At 33.6% G+C, this 16,060-nt stretch overlaps 1 long non-coding RNA gene across 11 annotated transcripts in view; it reads left to right on the top strand.

Annotated features, from left to right (window-relative positions):
• Nucleotides 1-16,060, top strand: part of LOC125392243 (uncharacterized) — a 238,623-nt gene that overhangs the window by 163,491 nt on the left and 59,072 nt on the right. For 8 of the 11 annotated variants that reach the window (XR_015004747.2, XR_015739504.1, XR_015739507.1 and 5 more), the window contains 2 exons: nucleotides 680-767; nucleotides 13,062-13,179. This is a non-coding gene — a long non-coding RNA (uncharacterized LOC125392243). The remainder of the gene's footprint in view (nucleotides 1-679; nucleotides 768-13,061; nucleotides 13,180-16,060) is intronic. The other 3 variants (XR_015739503.1, XR_015004742.2, XR_015004746.2) reach the window with 2 other exon arrangements.

Below are 16,060 nucleotides of genomic sequence, written 5' to 3'. Positions count from 1 at the left end.
TGGAATTGGGCTAAACTAAGAAGATGGACATCACTGCCAAAATTTAACTCCACCTATGGACTCTCTCCCAATTGGTGGAGCTTCTTAACATCCAGAGTGGAAAATATGTTCTTTCTCTAGGTCATAAAAGAAAAGTCACTGCACATACCCCAGGATTGTGCATAGACATGTTTATCAATTTATGAATCGGAATATTTAAAACTAAGTGACATTAGTTTTTCTACACTCTAGATATTAAGAAAAGAGGGATTCAGAGTTATATAAAATGTTAAGTATAGTAAATGCTAGGATGATCCAGAGAGAAATCAGAGAGTCAGGCAGAGATTGGGTCATAGGCTTGTGTAATGGAAGAAATGGAACAGGATGAAAAACTAAAAGGGAACAAGAATGATAAAAATAAAAGACAGAAAGATAAAATGAAAGTTTAATTCAGGCTTTTAAGATGCTGTAACAGAGAATGCTTACATGGTAAGATATCTAATAGGAAGAAGATAGGAGGGCTGTCAGGTTGGGCATTCAGGTGTATCAAGGTAAATTATATTTGTTTCAGGGATATTGGCTAATGGACATTGTGGTGAAGGCTTTTTTTTTGTGGAAGTATGTCCCTTGGGGTGGGCTTTCAGATTATGTAACCTCAAGCTTTCATTTCGTTCTCTTTGTTTCATGCTTCTGTTTCCAGATGGGAACTTTTACGTACCTGCTACAACCACTTTGCCTCCTACAATACTATGTCTCCTAGCAATGATGGCCTCACATCTTTTGGAATGGTTAGTTCAAATAAGTTTCTGCCTTATGTTGCTTTTATATTGTATTTTTAACACATCAAAAGAAAATAACTAATGCAGAATTTGGCAAGAGAAAGTGCACAGTTACTATGAGGAGCTTGGCCGTATTGGGTTTTGGAGGAATGTGGACTGCTTTGCTATTTTGGACTAGAAAAGCAGTTGAATTCTGTAAACAGATTAAAGAGCCTACTTTAGATGTGCTTAGAAGGTCATAGTGCTAAAAATCAATGTGTACTGTAGAGGTTGTAATCATAAGAGCTAAAGCGGAAACAAGAAATTCAGAAGCAACTTGGTTAAAGGGCATTCATGAGGTGCTTTGGCAAAAAAATATAGCTTCCTATGCCCACTTCCATAAAGTTTCCTAAGGCTAAATAAAACAATAATAAATTAATTTATTTGGATAGAGAAATTTTAAGTCAGCATTATATTGATTCTGTAGCATAAGTATTACTGAATTCAATATGCAGGTCTACTTTATGAAAGAGAAAGTGGGGGAGAAAGAAATATGAAATATATAGTTGGGAGAAAAAGAGCACCAAGAAATTTATTATTGTGGCCAAGGCTTGGGGTGAAAGAGATAAGGAGATTAGTTTTAATATGAAGTGGCATCATGCTCTAAATCGGGACAAACATACATAATAATAAGCTGACTCCTCATGGCTTATCGTTATACACACAAGTTAATCCATCTCCTAGCCCTCATCAAAAAGGCTTCTGTTTATTTGTAGTATTTATTGTTGAAACATAGAACCATACTTTCTCCCAAGGTACCTGGATCACTGCAGAGGAGGGTGTGGAAAGAGTGTAAGCCAGAGATGGTGAATGACTACAATAGAACTGTGAATACTTGATTAAACAGGGCAGTTACCAGTTGACATAACAAGGTTTTGACAGCATATACAAGTTCCCATTGGAAGAAACTCAATGATGGAGCATAGATATGAACATGAAGTCCTACCTCTAACAGAGGAATTATTGATAACTGATTGATACTAGGAGACAAAGTTGGTTTTCCTTAAGAGTGTTTTCTTTGGTAAGGTGACCATGTCCGGTGCAAGACACAAGGTCAGGAATAATGGGAAACAATTAATCTGGGAGTAATTAGCAAAATACTATACACGACTAAAACACAGTTCATAAAAGTTCCAAAGAATTAATTAAAACACCAAAATATTAAGATGGTAGGTAAATTTTCCAATAAAATAAAGATAATTTTATGAATCATTCAAATCCATGTTTAATGAAGAAACAAAGAAAATTATGTTTAACGTGTGGTTACATACTACCATGACATATTTGTGAAGTAATGAGTATGTTCTGGTCTCTAAGAAAATGTACCAAAGTCAAAACAAAGATTTATTATAATCATAGGAGAGGTCATCCTTTTGCTATATTTTATCCTCTCTCTTTTCTTTTAGAGTTTTCTGAAATTTTATTAATAAACACATAAGGATATTTATAATTTGAATAATGTGAAGGACATGCTATAGCAAAGTTACTGGGCAGGGCTCTCAGAGTTACCAAAGCCATATGCCACACTTCAGGGACTTGGGGTATCAGTTATGATTATACTTTAGAATATAGTAATCTCATTTCAACAGGCTGAGCAGGGCTTTACTACCTTTGAATTTCTTTAGCTGCCGAATTTCATCTGTCTTTTCCAGTTTATCAAAATCAGCTAGGAATACTGTGACTACGGCATTATAAATATAACTTTTGTCTTCTTACATCTCTCTTCTTTGTTTTAATAACTCTACTTCTTCATCTGGCAGTCCATGTTCTCTCTTCAACTTTCCATTTATTTTCAAAACAATTATGTCATTAGATTGAAATTTGGACACTATGACTTCAATAAGTTTTTCTGTTGAATATTTGATCAATTTAAAGGTCGATTTTATTCATGGTGATAAATATGGGCCTAATTTCTTTCTTCTATTTCAGACGTTTACTTATTCCAAAAAATATGGTTGATTCTGCATTTTGTATATTCAGTATGTTTGTCAAATACCAGAAGACTATAGTTATATGTACTTATGTTTGGGTATTGGTTGTTTGTTCTATATGTCTCCTTTTGTAGTAGTACCTTGTTTTTTTTTATCAGTGTAGTTCGATGATAGAGGTTGAAATCTGGTATAAAATCCCACCAGTATTATTTTCTTGTACTCATAATTGCTTTGGCTGTCTAGGTTTTCAGATGGTTCCATATGGAGTTTAGCCTTCTTTTTTTTATTTATTTGAAGAATGTTGTGTGTATTTAGCTTGCTACTACATTAATTCCATAAATCATTTTGGTATGATGACCAGCTTCATAATATTAATTTTAAAACTGATGAACATGGGAGGTCCTTTTATATAGTGTCTTCTACTTTTTCCTTAGAGGTTAATTTTTTGATTGTTTCATTTTTTTTAGAGCTCATAATCAAATTACATGATTTCTTCATACACTTTCTCTCACCAATATCTCTTTCAAATTCAAGGCTCTGTTTCCATAATTCTAATATGTATATATACATATATATTACACACATATATATTACAATTGAATATATATATGTATATATATATACTTTTTGTTCTCTAGAAGTATCTTGGACCTGTTCTGTTTGTTCTAATTTTTTAATAATTTAAGAAATATTTATTGTAGATTGTCCTTGAAAATAAATTAGAATTCTTCTGTGAATTTATCTAGGCCTGAAACTTTTAAACTACTAGACAATTTTCAATCTCCTATTTGTAAAAATATGTTTAATTTTTTAATCTTCTTGTTTTAGTTTCGTGGTTTCAATGAATTTAGAAAATAGTTCAATTCTTTTAGATTTCTTAACTTTCTAGAATAAAGTTTGTTAGGTATTTTCTTAAAGTATTTTGTATTTCATTAGTATTCAGTTACCTGTTTATCTCTGGTACTGCTAATTTTGTATCATCATTTTCATCTTTTTAGTTAGCAGATCAAGGTCTGACAACCTGCTTATCTTCTTGTAGAGCCATGTCTTACGTTTGTTTCCTCTTTATATTGTTGTCTTTGCTTATATTTTATTAATGCACTCTTTGATTATTATTATATAGTACTATCTGCTAGATTTTGTTTTACTTTTGTTTTTCTAGTTTCTTGACTTTCATCATTAAAACATTTTGGTGATCTTTCTTTATAAATCTACGAATTTAGTGCTATAAATTACTTTTTACATGTCCCAGAGCTTATTTTATAATGTTTTGATTTTCATTTAATTCTAAGAATTGTATTACTTTTTTATTTCTTCCTTTACCAATTCATCATTCTGTAATGTGCTGTTCAGTTCCTATGAACTTAGATATCAATTCCTATGAACTTAGATATCAATTCCTATGAACTTAGATATCATGGATATTTTCTTGCTGTTGGTTTTAAGTGTTATTATTGTATTGTGATAGATAGGATACATGTTGTTATTTCAACATTTCTCCATTTCTGAATATTTGTTTTATGTCTCAGTATGTAGACTTTTCGTGAAGCTTCCATGTGCTGCCAAGTAGAATGTATAATGTTTGGTGTTTGGGTAGAAGATTCAGGAGAAATCTGTTGGGTGTATTTTATTTATTGTGTTGTTTAATTGGGAGGCAGATGTTCTGTCTATTAGATCAAATTGAATACAGAAATTCATAATGCAACTGACATAATTTGTTCCACCTCAGATATAAGCAATAAAAAAATTTACCACCTTCACAAAAAAAAATAACAAACTAGGATAAAATTTTACATCATGATTTATGATAGTTATTGCAAATATAGAAAAATGTTTTCTGGTATTTGAGAGAGCAACTCAGAGATTAAGATGACACAGAGATTAAGATGATGCATTGTGTAGTGACTCTGATCCCTGACAATCACAGTCTAGAAACAAAAGTGTGTTCAAGAGCTCTGATTCTTAAGGAATATTGTAAAGGTTAATTAGTGTAACTACTGTCATGCATGCCAACTTTACTCACAGAAAAATTATCACCACAATTAATTATATTATGTATTTAAAGGAAATAGAAGACCTATAGAGAAAAGAAGTGCAGAAGTACACAGAGCCATTTGATTTAGAATTTATTGGAAACCAGAGCAGTCCCTGCAGACTGCCATGTGTTAGGCATGAGTTTTGCGACAGCTTTCCATTTCCTTTCTGCTTTCCCCTTTCTATTTTCTCAGACTTTGGGCTTTCTTACTCTTAGATAGGCCTCCATGCTGTATAAGATAAAATGAAATGGCTTTGCTCCATCTCTCTTACATTTTCTTATCTCGGCAACTCCTCTGATTTATCGCTTGCTTTTCCTAGAGGTTTTTGTTTCAATGATAATAAAAGAGTCCCTGTGCTTGAAAAGAAAAGAATATGTTGGAAACTATGATGTAACAGAAGCAAAATTAGAAATTCTCTTAATGCAGTATTAGCTTGTTGGCACTGTGTGTGTGTGTGTGTGTGTGTGTGTGTGTGTGTGTGTGCGTGCACACACATGCATGCATGTGTGTATATGTGTGTGTTTTCTTGTGAGTGTGTAGACTAGACAAGTCTAAAATGATTACTATCATACTTTTTTTTCCATATGGAAGTTTAAGTTTTGATTACAAGAAGCTTTATAAGAAGAGAATATGCTTAATTTTTCCTCCGTAGTTCTAATTATTGCATTAGTTCAAAATCTAAATATGTGATGGCAAGATGTCATCTAAAAAAAAATCTTAGTTTTCTTTAGGAATTGGTCTAAATTCTTGCTTACCACCCTATTTTCCCAGATAATTTTCTGAACCACCTGATAGTAGTTGATTTTAAGTATTAAATATGTTTTGAAAAATACTATTGAATATAAAATATAATGTTGATTCAGTTTAGAAATTGTCTATGTTCAAAATCACCAACATATTAAGGAAAAACTATTTTTGTTATGACTTCTTTTTTTATTAACTTATTCATAATTCAAAGTTTATTTTACTGTGACTTGATACAATATAGTTATGAACATAATAGTGTGGTAAGTTGTGACAATTGCAGAAAGCTGAGTCAATGCACCATGTTACGCTACAGGTGTCCTTACTTTAAATTTGTAGACCATAGAAGAAATAATGATCTCACCCATGCATCTGGTGCTGTCCCTGTACCTGATATAGTCATTGCTGGAGGTTTTTAATTAATATGAGCAGCTTTGGTGATTGAAAAAAAAAACCAGTTTTTTGGAATACAGCTAAATAATATAACTTTCTGTGTTAGAAAGTATTTTGAACATATAATTTTAAAAAATCTTTCAGAAAAGTTTGTTTTGTTTTTAATATTATTTTTAATATTTTCCCTCACTCTGAGCATTTGGCAGAATGTGCTCTTATTTTATAACTGTGATTGAGATAGAATTTCCAGGCACGTCATTAACTGTGTTGCCCCTTATATTTCACACTGTACCCTTCCAGGGATTCTACTTTCTAGAAAATAGCAACAACAGAACTTCCTTTTATTTTCCTCCCACATGCATATTTTCCTGGGGAATTGAGTTTCAATTATCATTCTGTGGAATGCAGGGATTTAATTATTTTCTTGAGAACCGACAATTTCAACTTCCCAAACTATAGGTTACCATATAATGCTAGATTATGTATCATACTTTGTTGTGTGTATCTGGATGATACCCATGTGGAAGGTTATCGCTTGAAGCAGATCTCTGAAGTATCATTCAGTACATTGCTGTTTTAGTACAGAATGTGCTAATTCAGTATCCAAAAATACTTTTTAAAATGTCATAAATTATGTGGTTTACACTCTTGAAAAATTTAGTTAATATCAAAGTTTTATAATTGGCAAGGCAGCTGCAAACTTTTATCACTTTACTTCATTCTAAATTATGCACATATATAAGCATGTGCATGCATTCATATATACACATGCATATATACCTAAATGTATATATTTTGTTAATGGAGCTTTTACTGGAATAAAAGGTTTACTCTAGTAATTATTGTTGACTGCTAAGTAGAGAAATAATATGTATTATATAGAACTGTGAAAGTGAGTCTGTCTCCCATATCATAATCTTCTCCAGTTCTGTGCATCCAACACAATCCTTGTCGAAGAAAAATAATTTGTGCTGATTAAAAACATTAATTAGCAGCTTTTTACATGCATCCTTGTTCATGTGAAACAGAAATATTTCAGTGTTTTAGATTCATATATTTAGATAAGCTAGAGACTTAAAGAAAATAAACCTCATTTGCTGCAACAGAATATAAACGATACTTGTCTTTGTCTGGTACTACTGAAGAAATCATGCTGTTGGTTTTCAGGACAAGTATTTCTCTAGCACTCCAGCAGACACTTTCTTCCTAGTGACATGCACGAGTGGGTGGTGAGTGTCTCAGATCAGAACATTGGGTTCTTGGGAACAAAGGACATATAATAGATGTATTTTTTCCTCTTTCTTTTCTTTCAGCTTGGTCATTGCACAGGCTTTTGAAATTAAATGCTTGTAACTCTTTTACAAATAGTATATTAAAGCTATACTAAATAAACAGCAGAAACAGATATTCTTTTTCAGGATTTTTATTCTCCATTTTTTGATTGTTTTAGGAGAACTCCCAAATGCCCAATCAAGCCAGTACTCAATTATACTTTCTCCTTTCTGAGTCTAAAATGAAACTGCAGCTCAGTTATCTCTTAACTTATTTGTCAAGATCTGGGAAGAGATTCCTTTCTCAGACTCTATTTAGAGGGAACTGCATGAGCTGGAAAGGGAAACTGTTGAAAACAATTTTAGTGGATAAAGAAAAAAAATACTTTTTTATATTTTACTCTGTTTTTGTAACATATAGAATAAAACAATAATTCCTTTGAGACTCCACGTTTATTAAATAAGACATACTCTACAAAATACATCAAAGTTCTCGCCATATTTCAAGTTTATTGGACACTGATAATGCAAATTTTCTGTCAGTAGCAAACACCACGAGGTTGTATTATTGATATATTACATAAATTCATGTACATAAATATTTTCATGATTTCTGTGAACCAGCTTGTCTCTTAAAAGGTGAGTAAGTAAATCGCAATTTTTGAATTATCATGATAAAATCAGATGTAAATTTGGGCAACTTCAGGTGATTTCAGAGAGTCCCTAATGAAGAGTGAAGTGTTAAATGGTATGTGGGGAGGCTTATTGATAGAAAAAATGGAAAAGAGCTGTGAAAATACAAGTAGGAACTTTTGCTAAAAGTCACCCAGCACTAGGGATGTCATGTTTACCCATTCTCATTTCTAGATCATAAAGCAATATTTATATATTCAAGGAATTTGAGAGACAGAGATGTTATGGACTTGAAAACACTTGAGAGAATCCTCTGCATTTTATCACTCCTTCCTTTCTCCATGGGGTTAGGAAAAATTATTTTAGCATTTGATTAGTGAATTTCAAAAGGTTTAAGGAAATGGGTTGTAGGTATATAATAAACAGGATTGACAGTTCCTTTCTAGTCAGACACCTCCTTTTCTGACAAATCTTAGCAAGCTTTGCTTTGTTATTGGAAATAAACGTAGGAATAGGTTCTATGAGAACTTGTCCTGTCCCTCTGGAGAGTTTCATCAATACAAACACAGGAGATGGTAACTATTTTGCTTCCTGGGGCCCTCCAACTATGTCCCTTTTAGGGTTCCCCTTTTTACCTACCTTCTCTGAATTGTGGGTTCTAGCTCGGTTATCCTTTGCTTCACATCTATTATCTACTTATGACTGAACATATACCATGTTTGTTTTTCTGGGTCTGATTTACCTCACTCAGGAAGTTTATTCCTAGTTCCATCTATTTGCCTGCAAATTTCAAGATGTCGTTGATTTTTATCAGTGGGTAATAATTCACTGTGTACCACATATTCTTTATCCATTCTTTGGTTAATGGCCACCTAGGTTGCCTACAGGTTCTGGCTATTACAAATAGTACTACTATGAGCATAATTGAGTAAATAAATGTCCTTGTTACCAAGAATGTTCATCCTTTTGGGTATATGCCTAAGAGTGGTATTGCTGGGTCTTGAGGCACATTGATACTAGATTTTCTGGGAAACCGCTATACTGATTTGTGGTTGTACGAGTTTGTACCCTCACCAGCAATGGAAGAGTATTACTCTTACTCCACACCCTGTCCAGCATAAGCATCATCAGTATTTTGATCTTAGCCATTCCTATAGGTGTTAATATGACATCTCAGAGTAGTTTTGATTTGCATTTCCCTGATGGCTAAGGAAGCTGAACAATTCCTTAATTATCTTTCAGGCATTTGAATTTCTTCTGTTGAGATTTCTCTGTTTATATCTGTAACCCATTTTTTTTATTTTGAATATTTGGTATTTTGGTGTCTAGTTTCTTGAGTTCTTTATATATATTGGAGTTCAGCCCTTTGTCAGATGTGGAGTTGGTGAAGATCTTTTCCCATTTCTTGTCTTATTAACTGTGTCCTTTGCCTTACAGACAATTCTCAGCTTCTGGTGGTCCCATTTATTTATTGACGCTTTCAGTGTTTGTGCTACTGATACTATATTTTGGAAGTTGTCTCTTGTGGCCATGTATTCAAGGGTACTTCTCACGTTCTCTTCTAGCAGGTTCAGTGTAACTGGATATATGTTGATGTCCTTGATCAGCAACTTTCGAGTTTTGTGTATAGGAAAAGATACAGACCTATTTGTATTCTTCTACATGTCGGCTTCCAGTTATGGCAGCACCACTTATTGAAGATGCTTTCTTTTTTTCCATTGTACACTTTTGGTTTCATTGTTAAAAAAAAAAAACAGGTGTTCATAGGTGTGTGGATTAGTATCAGAGTAGCCTTCAGTTACATTTCTTTGATCCACATGCTTATATTTCCACCAACACCAAGCTTTATTTTTATTGTAGCTCTATAGTAGAACTTGAAGTCAGGGATGGTGATGCATCCACAAGTTCCTTTATTGTACAGGATCGGATTGCCTGTCCTGAGTTTTTGTTTTTCAATATGAAGTTAGGAATTTTTCTATCAAGGTCTGTGAAAATTGCGTTGGGATTTTTGAAGGGGATTGCACTGAATATGTAGATTACTTTGGGTAAATTGCTGTTTTGACTATGTCTATCCTACAGATCCAAGAGCATGGGACATCTTTTCCTTTTCTGATATCTTTTTTAATCTGGGAGGGGGTAGAAGGGAAGGGATGGGGATGCAAACATGAGGGATTAAGAAGACAAAGTTGGGGGAAAGATGTAGGGGAATAACAATGAAAGAGATGTCTTGATAGAGGGAGCCATTATGGAGTTTAGGAGAAACCTGGTGTTAGAGAAATTCTCAGGAATCCACAAGGATGACCCCAGCTAAGATTCCTAGCAATAGAGAAGAGGGTATGGGAAAAGGCCTTTTTTTTTATATCAGATTAGTGACTATCCTAATTTTCATCATAGATCCTACATCCAGTAACTGATGGAAGCTGTTGCAGTGACCCACAGACAAGCATTGGCCTGAGCTCAGGAGTTCAGTTGAAGAGAAGTAGGAGGGGTCATATGAACAAGGAGAATCAAGAACACGATAGGGAAAACCACAGAGAAAGTTGACTTGAGCTAGTGGGAGCTCATGGACTATGTTCTGACAGTGAGGATCCTATATGAGACCAAACCTGAGATTGGCTTGATCTTTTGGTGTTGCTCCTGGCAATGCCATTATGAATTGGATTTTTGGGACCCATTTCCTGTGGTAGGATACCTTGTTCAGTTTTGATACAGGTGGGAGGGACTTGGTCTTTCCTCCGGTTGTTATGTCATACCTTGTTTGCTACCCAAGGAAAACCTTACCCCCTCTAAGGAGTGGATGGGAGATGAAAAAAGGGGAAAATGGGAGGACAGAAGAAGGGGAGGTAGGAAAAACTTGTGTTGGTATGTAAAATAAAAATTATTTTTTAATAATAAAAAATACAAACACAGCGACATAGCTATTGTTTGAGTCTCATGGTGCTACACTGTTTCAGCTGCATCCATCAGCAGAATCAGTGGCAAGAGGAGCTGTGTTGTCTTTCTGTGCCTCTGGAGAAAACACCAAATCTCTCTTCTGGGGAAACATTAAAGGCATCACTTTTGCAAGAAACAGCAAATGAGGAAGACTTTGTGGCAGAAAAAGCAAGCAAATTGTCCCAACCTTCAATTCATTACCTGAATAAAATTGAGCATTATCTAACTTATTTATTTGTCCTCAATTCACCAATACTAGACCTTAAACCACTAATCAGATGGTATTAGCAATACTGTTTCTTAATATAGTAATTTTACTATGACACAGTGGGGCAGACTAAGTACAAACTGATGATAAAGCAGTCAGCAAGGCCTTTTTCTACTTACCTGTCAAATTTTTAACTCAGACTCAAGTCAGTCAGGAACAGATTTTAACATGTAAAACTGCTTTTAATGTATATACTTAATTAAGGTCAACTTTTGTAATATTTGAAATTTGATTTTTTAATATGTAGAAATAAAAGTCTTGTTATATCCAAAGTATAATAGCCAGTGGTGAGAAGACATGTTCTGGCAAAGATTACTTAAAGAGAAGAGTCAGAAATTATTGTTATTTATACAGTGAATATTGTTGACTTCAGCTTTGAAAGACCAAACATTAGACATACTTATCAACTGATCCTAAAACACTTACTAAAAAATTATTTTTGATACCAACCAACGGATGTGAAATGAATTCCAACCTATTTAAATACTTGCAGCAGTTTTTTGGTTCATTTTCCCTTATCCCATTGTTTCTTATACTTAACTTATTCTCCCTCAGGCAGAAAAAGTTATATTTTTAAAATGCATTTAAGGTCACATTTAACTCTTTTCCTTGAACATTTCAAAGATTTCTATTAAATTTGCCTTAAAATCCATGCATATCTCCTTGGCCATAATATTTTCTGCTTTTCTTTTTCCTATTGACCCGATTTGTCCTTCACTGGGCCACATACTCTCCAGCCCACGACTGTATTCTTGATGTTGATTTCTATAGACTCTTCCTCCATTTTTACCATCATGTCTGCATCATTTGGAGTTTATACCTTTCCTGCTGGTTCTGTGTCTCTTCAATTAAGATAGACCAGACAACAGAAGTCCACAGTCCTGATTCCAGCCACATCTCACTTAGTGAATTAATGAGTTTATTTGGATTAATTACAGTTACTGGGTCAGCTGCCTCAAATAGCCCACTCCCTCAAAGGGGTTGAATCGTGATGAATCACCATATTTCTCTGAGCATATTACTCTGTTTGCTCTTCCCTCAATGGTTTTTCACAACTTAACTTTATCCTGGAGAAGGACTACTTGAGGCTAATACGTTTCCTTAGTTTGTTAGCTCTATAAGTGTTATGAGCTCCCTGAGTCTCCAATATTACCTTCTGGAACAATATGCCATTCCAAAAAAATGCAATTGCACATCAATGTCCATTCTTCGAAGAAGACTTTCTTCTCTATCTAGAGAATTCCCAATCCACTGTCAGTAAATTATTTTCTGTTGAAAAGCAGGTATTTATATGACATTTTATCATTTACCAAATGATCTTTTCTTTTCTTTTGAAACACCATCCCTCCATAATAAACACACACACACACACACACACACACACACACCACATATATATATATGTGTGTGTGTGTGTGTGTGTGTGTGTGTGTGTGTATGGTGGTGAAATATATGTGGGATGAATCTCATGTTATTAATTACATCATCATTTTAAGAATGTTCTAAAGAGAGTTGTGAAAAGAAAAAATATACAAGAAACTTAAATTTGGTTAATACATTGTGTCAGAATGCAGTTGAAAAGTTTTGTTCAATAAGACCTAGTTTTGAAATTAGGATATCTATCTGCAAATGTAGACATACTCAAGTAATCAAAATGTTGAACTTTTAAAAGTTTTAAAATGATATATTTCCCTTCAGTGATGATTATTCTTTCCTCTTTCTTGTTCTTGTTCTTAATCAGTCAATCCCTCTTAAGGTCTGATGGGGATTAAGTACACAGCCTCAGGCATGCCCATTAAAGGCTCAGCTCCATAGTCTAGGCAGGCATTTACAATTTTCATTTGTTAAAATGGATTTAACAAAAAAGCTAGACAGAATTTGATATATTTAATGTTATATTGTAATTAAATGGCATTAGATTTGTAAGCCTTCGGAAAATGTATAATGTTTAACTTATTTTTCAAATGTCCAAAAAAGTTATACATCTAAATGTCATTGCATTATATTTAAGTATAATACAAATTTATGACTAAATGCATATCTCTGTTTTCCAGAATAAAAAAATGCTAAAGTTGGAGTATATGTGCAAAGTCAAGGAGCTTTTTGAGATCATCTGTAGTCTCTCTGTTGTTAAGGATTGAGGTGATAGTTAGCAGAGAGATGACATCGAGGGTAAGTGCAGACACAAATACATAATTTTTACGTATTAAAATTCCCAATTTGAATTTCAAATGCACATCCAAATTCATTTATAAGAGTCAAATTAAAATATGGCTATTAATAAAAATATTAAAGATTAGTTCATTCTTGACAAAAGCTGATGAGAGCATAGCATTAAATTTGATGCATACTGTTCCCTGAGGTAAGAAGACTTTAATAATTTAAAATATATGGATGAAATCTGATAAAACATGCAATCTGAATGAATAATCTCAGAATGCCACTCAGAATTATTTATTTCTTACCTGTTCTCTGGAGGTATTAATGGTGGTGGCATGAAGTGTACATTTTACATAGCAAACTTTATGAATAGACAACTGAAGACTACATTAAGGCATGGATTAAAATGATATGGATAAGAATAATTTTTAAAAAATATAAAATAATTGATGTAACATATTTCTGCTCTAACTCCAAAGGTACTATAAGTGTCACAACAGCTGAGAACCATATTCTGACATAGGATCTTTTAGGAACACTTCATAATGAAATGACTATTTGTCTGTCTGTCTATTCATCTATCTGCCTATCTATGCATCTATCATTCATCTATTTACACATTATATTTATTTGTTTCAACCATGGAGTATAAGTATATTTTATTTTATCTGGTGTTTCTCTGTGAAGATGTTTCTAAGAGAGTTTAACACTGCAATGAGTATATTACAGAAAGCCTATGGCACAGTGACTTTCCAGGTTTAGATAATATTCTTGCTGAGCTGAGTGTGAGTAAGAAAATTCACTTTCTCAGAGGGATATTCCCCATATGGGACATTAATCTTCTGCTTTCATAGTTGGAAGTATACCAAACATACATGATTTATTATTATGGTTCTTGCACAAAGAACAGTGTTGAAACGACAATTATCAGATTTCCAAGTAAGCCTTAGCACTTCCCACTGGAACTGTATCATTGGCTATTCTGCATGCCTAAATTTTGACTATTGATAATGAGTTTTCTCAGCCTCCATAGCTAAATCCAAATGATTATTAGAAAGTTGTTTAAATGTTCTTCCAATAAAAAAGCAAATTAATTTTTAATGAAATAAGAAAACATTTTATACCATGCTGGGTGTGAGTTGTCATGTGCCAGGAAACTGTATTCAAGGTTCTTGGAATGACATTGCCTACTGCGGAAGAGGCTGAATTATCCTTTATAGAAAGATGATATGATGAAAATAAGAAATCATTTTTATGTATTTTTTCTGTCATTATGACCAGATATTTGACAAAAAATCAAACACGCACGCACAAAAAATTAAGGATGAGTTATTTTGTTCCATTGATCAGTTGAAGGCTGTCTATCTTGGTTAGGAAGACATACAACCAAGAGAGAACCAAGAGTTCATAGTGCTGTAGAGAAAAGAGAGAAAGTCATAAGTTAATGGTTTGCATTCTTTCTCCTTTACCACCCCTTATTCAATCTAAAAATACCAGCAAAATGCATGCTACTTCTAATACTTCAAAGAGATCCTACAACCTTTCCTAAATTTCTCAGGAACTTCTCAAATACATTCCACAAATTTTGTTTCATTAATGTAGTAGGCCAAGTTCCAATCAAATAGACAAAGCATACAAAATTACAAAAACTGATCAAGTTGTACTTAATGTATTTAGACTGGTACTTATGTAAGTATATGTGTGTATATATATATATATATATATATATATCCCCATCTATGCATATAGATAGACACATTTGCATAGGAATATATGTGTATATACACAAGCATAATTATATACATACGAACATTTACAAATTTATATATTCATCAGTTAAAAAAAACTATGAATTTGAAAAATAGCAAGGAGGACTATGTGGTACAGTTTGTAGGTAGAAAAGGAGTGGGGAGAAATGATGTCATTGTATTCTAGTGTCAACAAGTAAAATAAATAGCTTTAAAACCTGACACATTAGTTGAATGAACCTGGTACACTAGAGTTAATAACAATAGATATATTTTCAGACACACACACACACACATACACACACACACACACATACACACACACACATTAAACTGTTCTATGGAGAAACTGATTCGTTCAGACTTTAGTGTAACAAATATGAACAGATTAACTGGAACAGTGCAGTTGGTAGGAGGGAAAATAAAATGATACATTCATGGTACCTACACCTAGACACACAGAATAGACACATAGTTAACACAGAAAAGAACAAGTGTGACATTTCCCTAGTAATAGAATTACTGTAAACTACCACAGTATGAGGTGTAAAATTTATAAGTTGATAACACCATATTCTGAACATCGCTTATGATTTTAGTCAAGGAGAAAAGACTCATCATTTGGGAAAACTATAACAGATCTAACACATCACTTTAGTAATCTTTTGTTTTATTTCTTTCTTTGTTGAAAAATAATTATGGAAGCCGCGCACCACGCCCCCTGTCTGCGCTGTATGTGCTACACTCCAGTTCGCGAGCTTCAGACAAGGGGCTGGAGGTTGAGGAAACAAGCACAGAGACAGACCAACACACGGACCTCCAATAGCTGGTACAAAAGCCCTCTTTAATAGCACCATGGAGGCTTAAATACCCTGCAGTCAATGGACAACAGGTGAAAATCCCATCCTCTGATGCTCTATGCAAAGCACAGCTTTTAGTAACTTCTAGCAGGGAAGAGGAGCTGAAGACTAGGACTCAATTAGTCCCAACATATGGACACTCATCAGTTCTATAAAATGACCATGCTAAATTCTTGAATACAGGGTAAGAGTAGGAGAATAGTTAGAATCTTGCATAAAATTGTTGTTGAAGAAATACTACCTCTTAAAATAGACATAGTTCAATTGTTTGGTACAAACAAAGAG

This window comes from Myodes glareolus, chromosome 12 (assembly GCF_982192425.1).
Source record: "Myodes glareolus chromosome 12, mMyoGla1.1, whole genome shotgun sequence".
NCBI classification, from domain to species: Eukaryota; Metazoa; Chordata; class Mammalia; order Rodentia; family Cricetidae; genus Myodes; species Myodes glareolus.
Note: the sequence above shows the minus strand (reverse complement) of the source record. Positions and strands in the feature narration are given on the sequence as shown.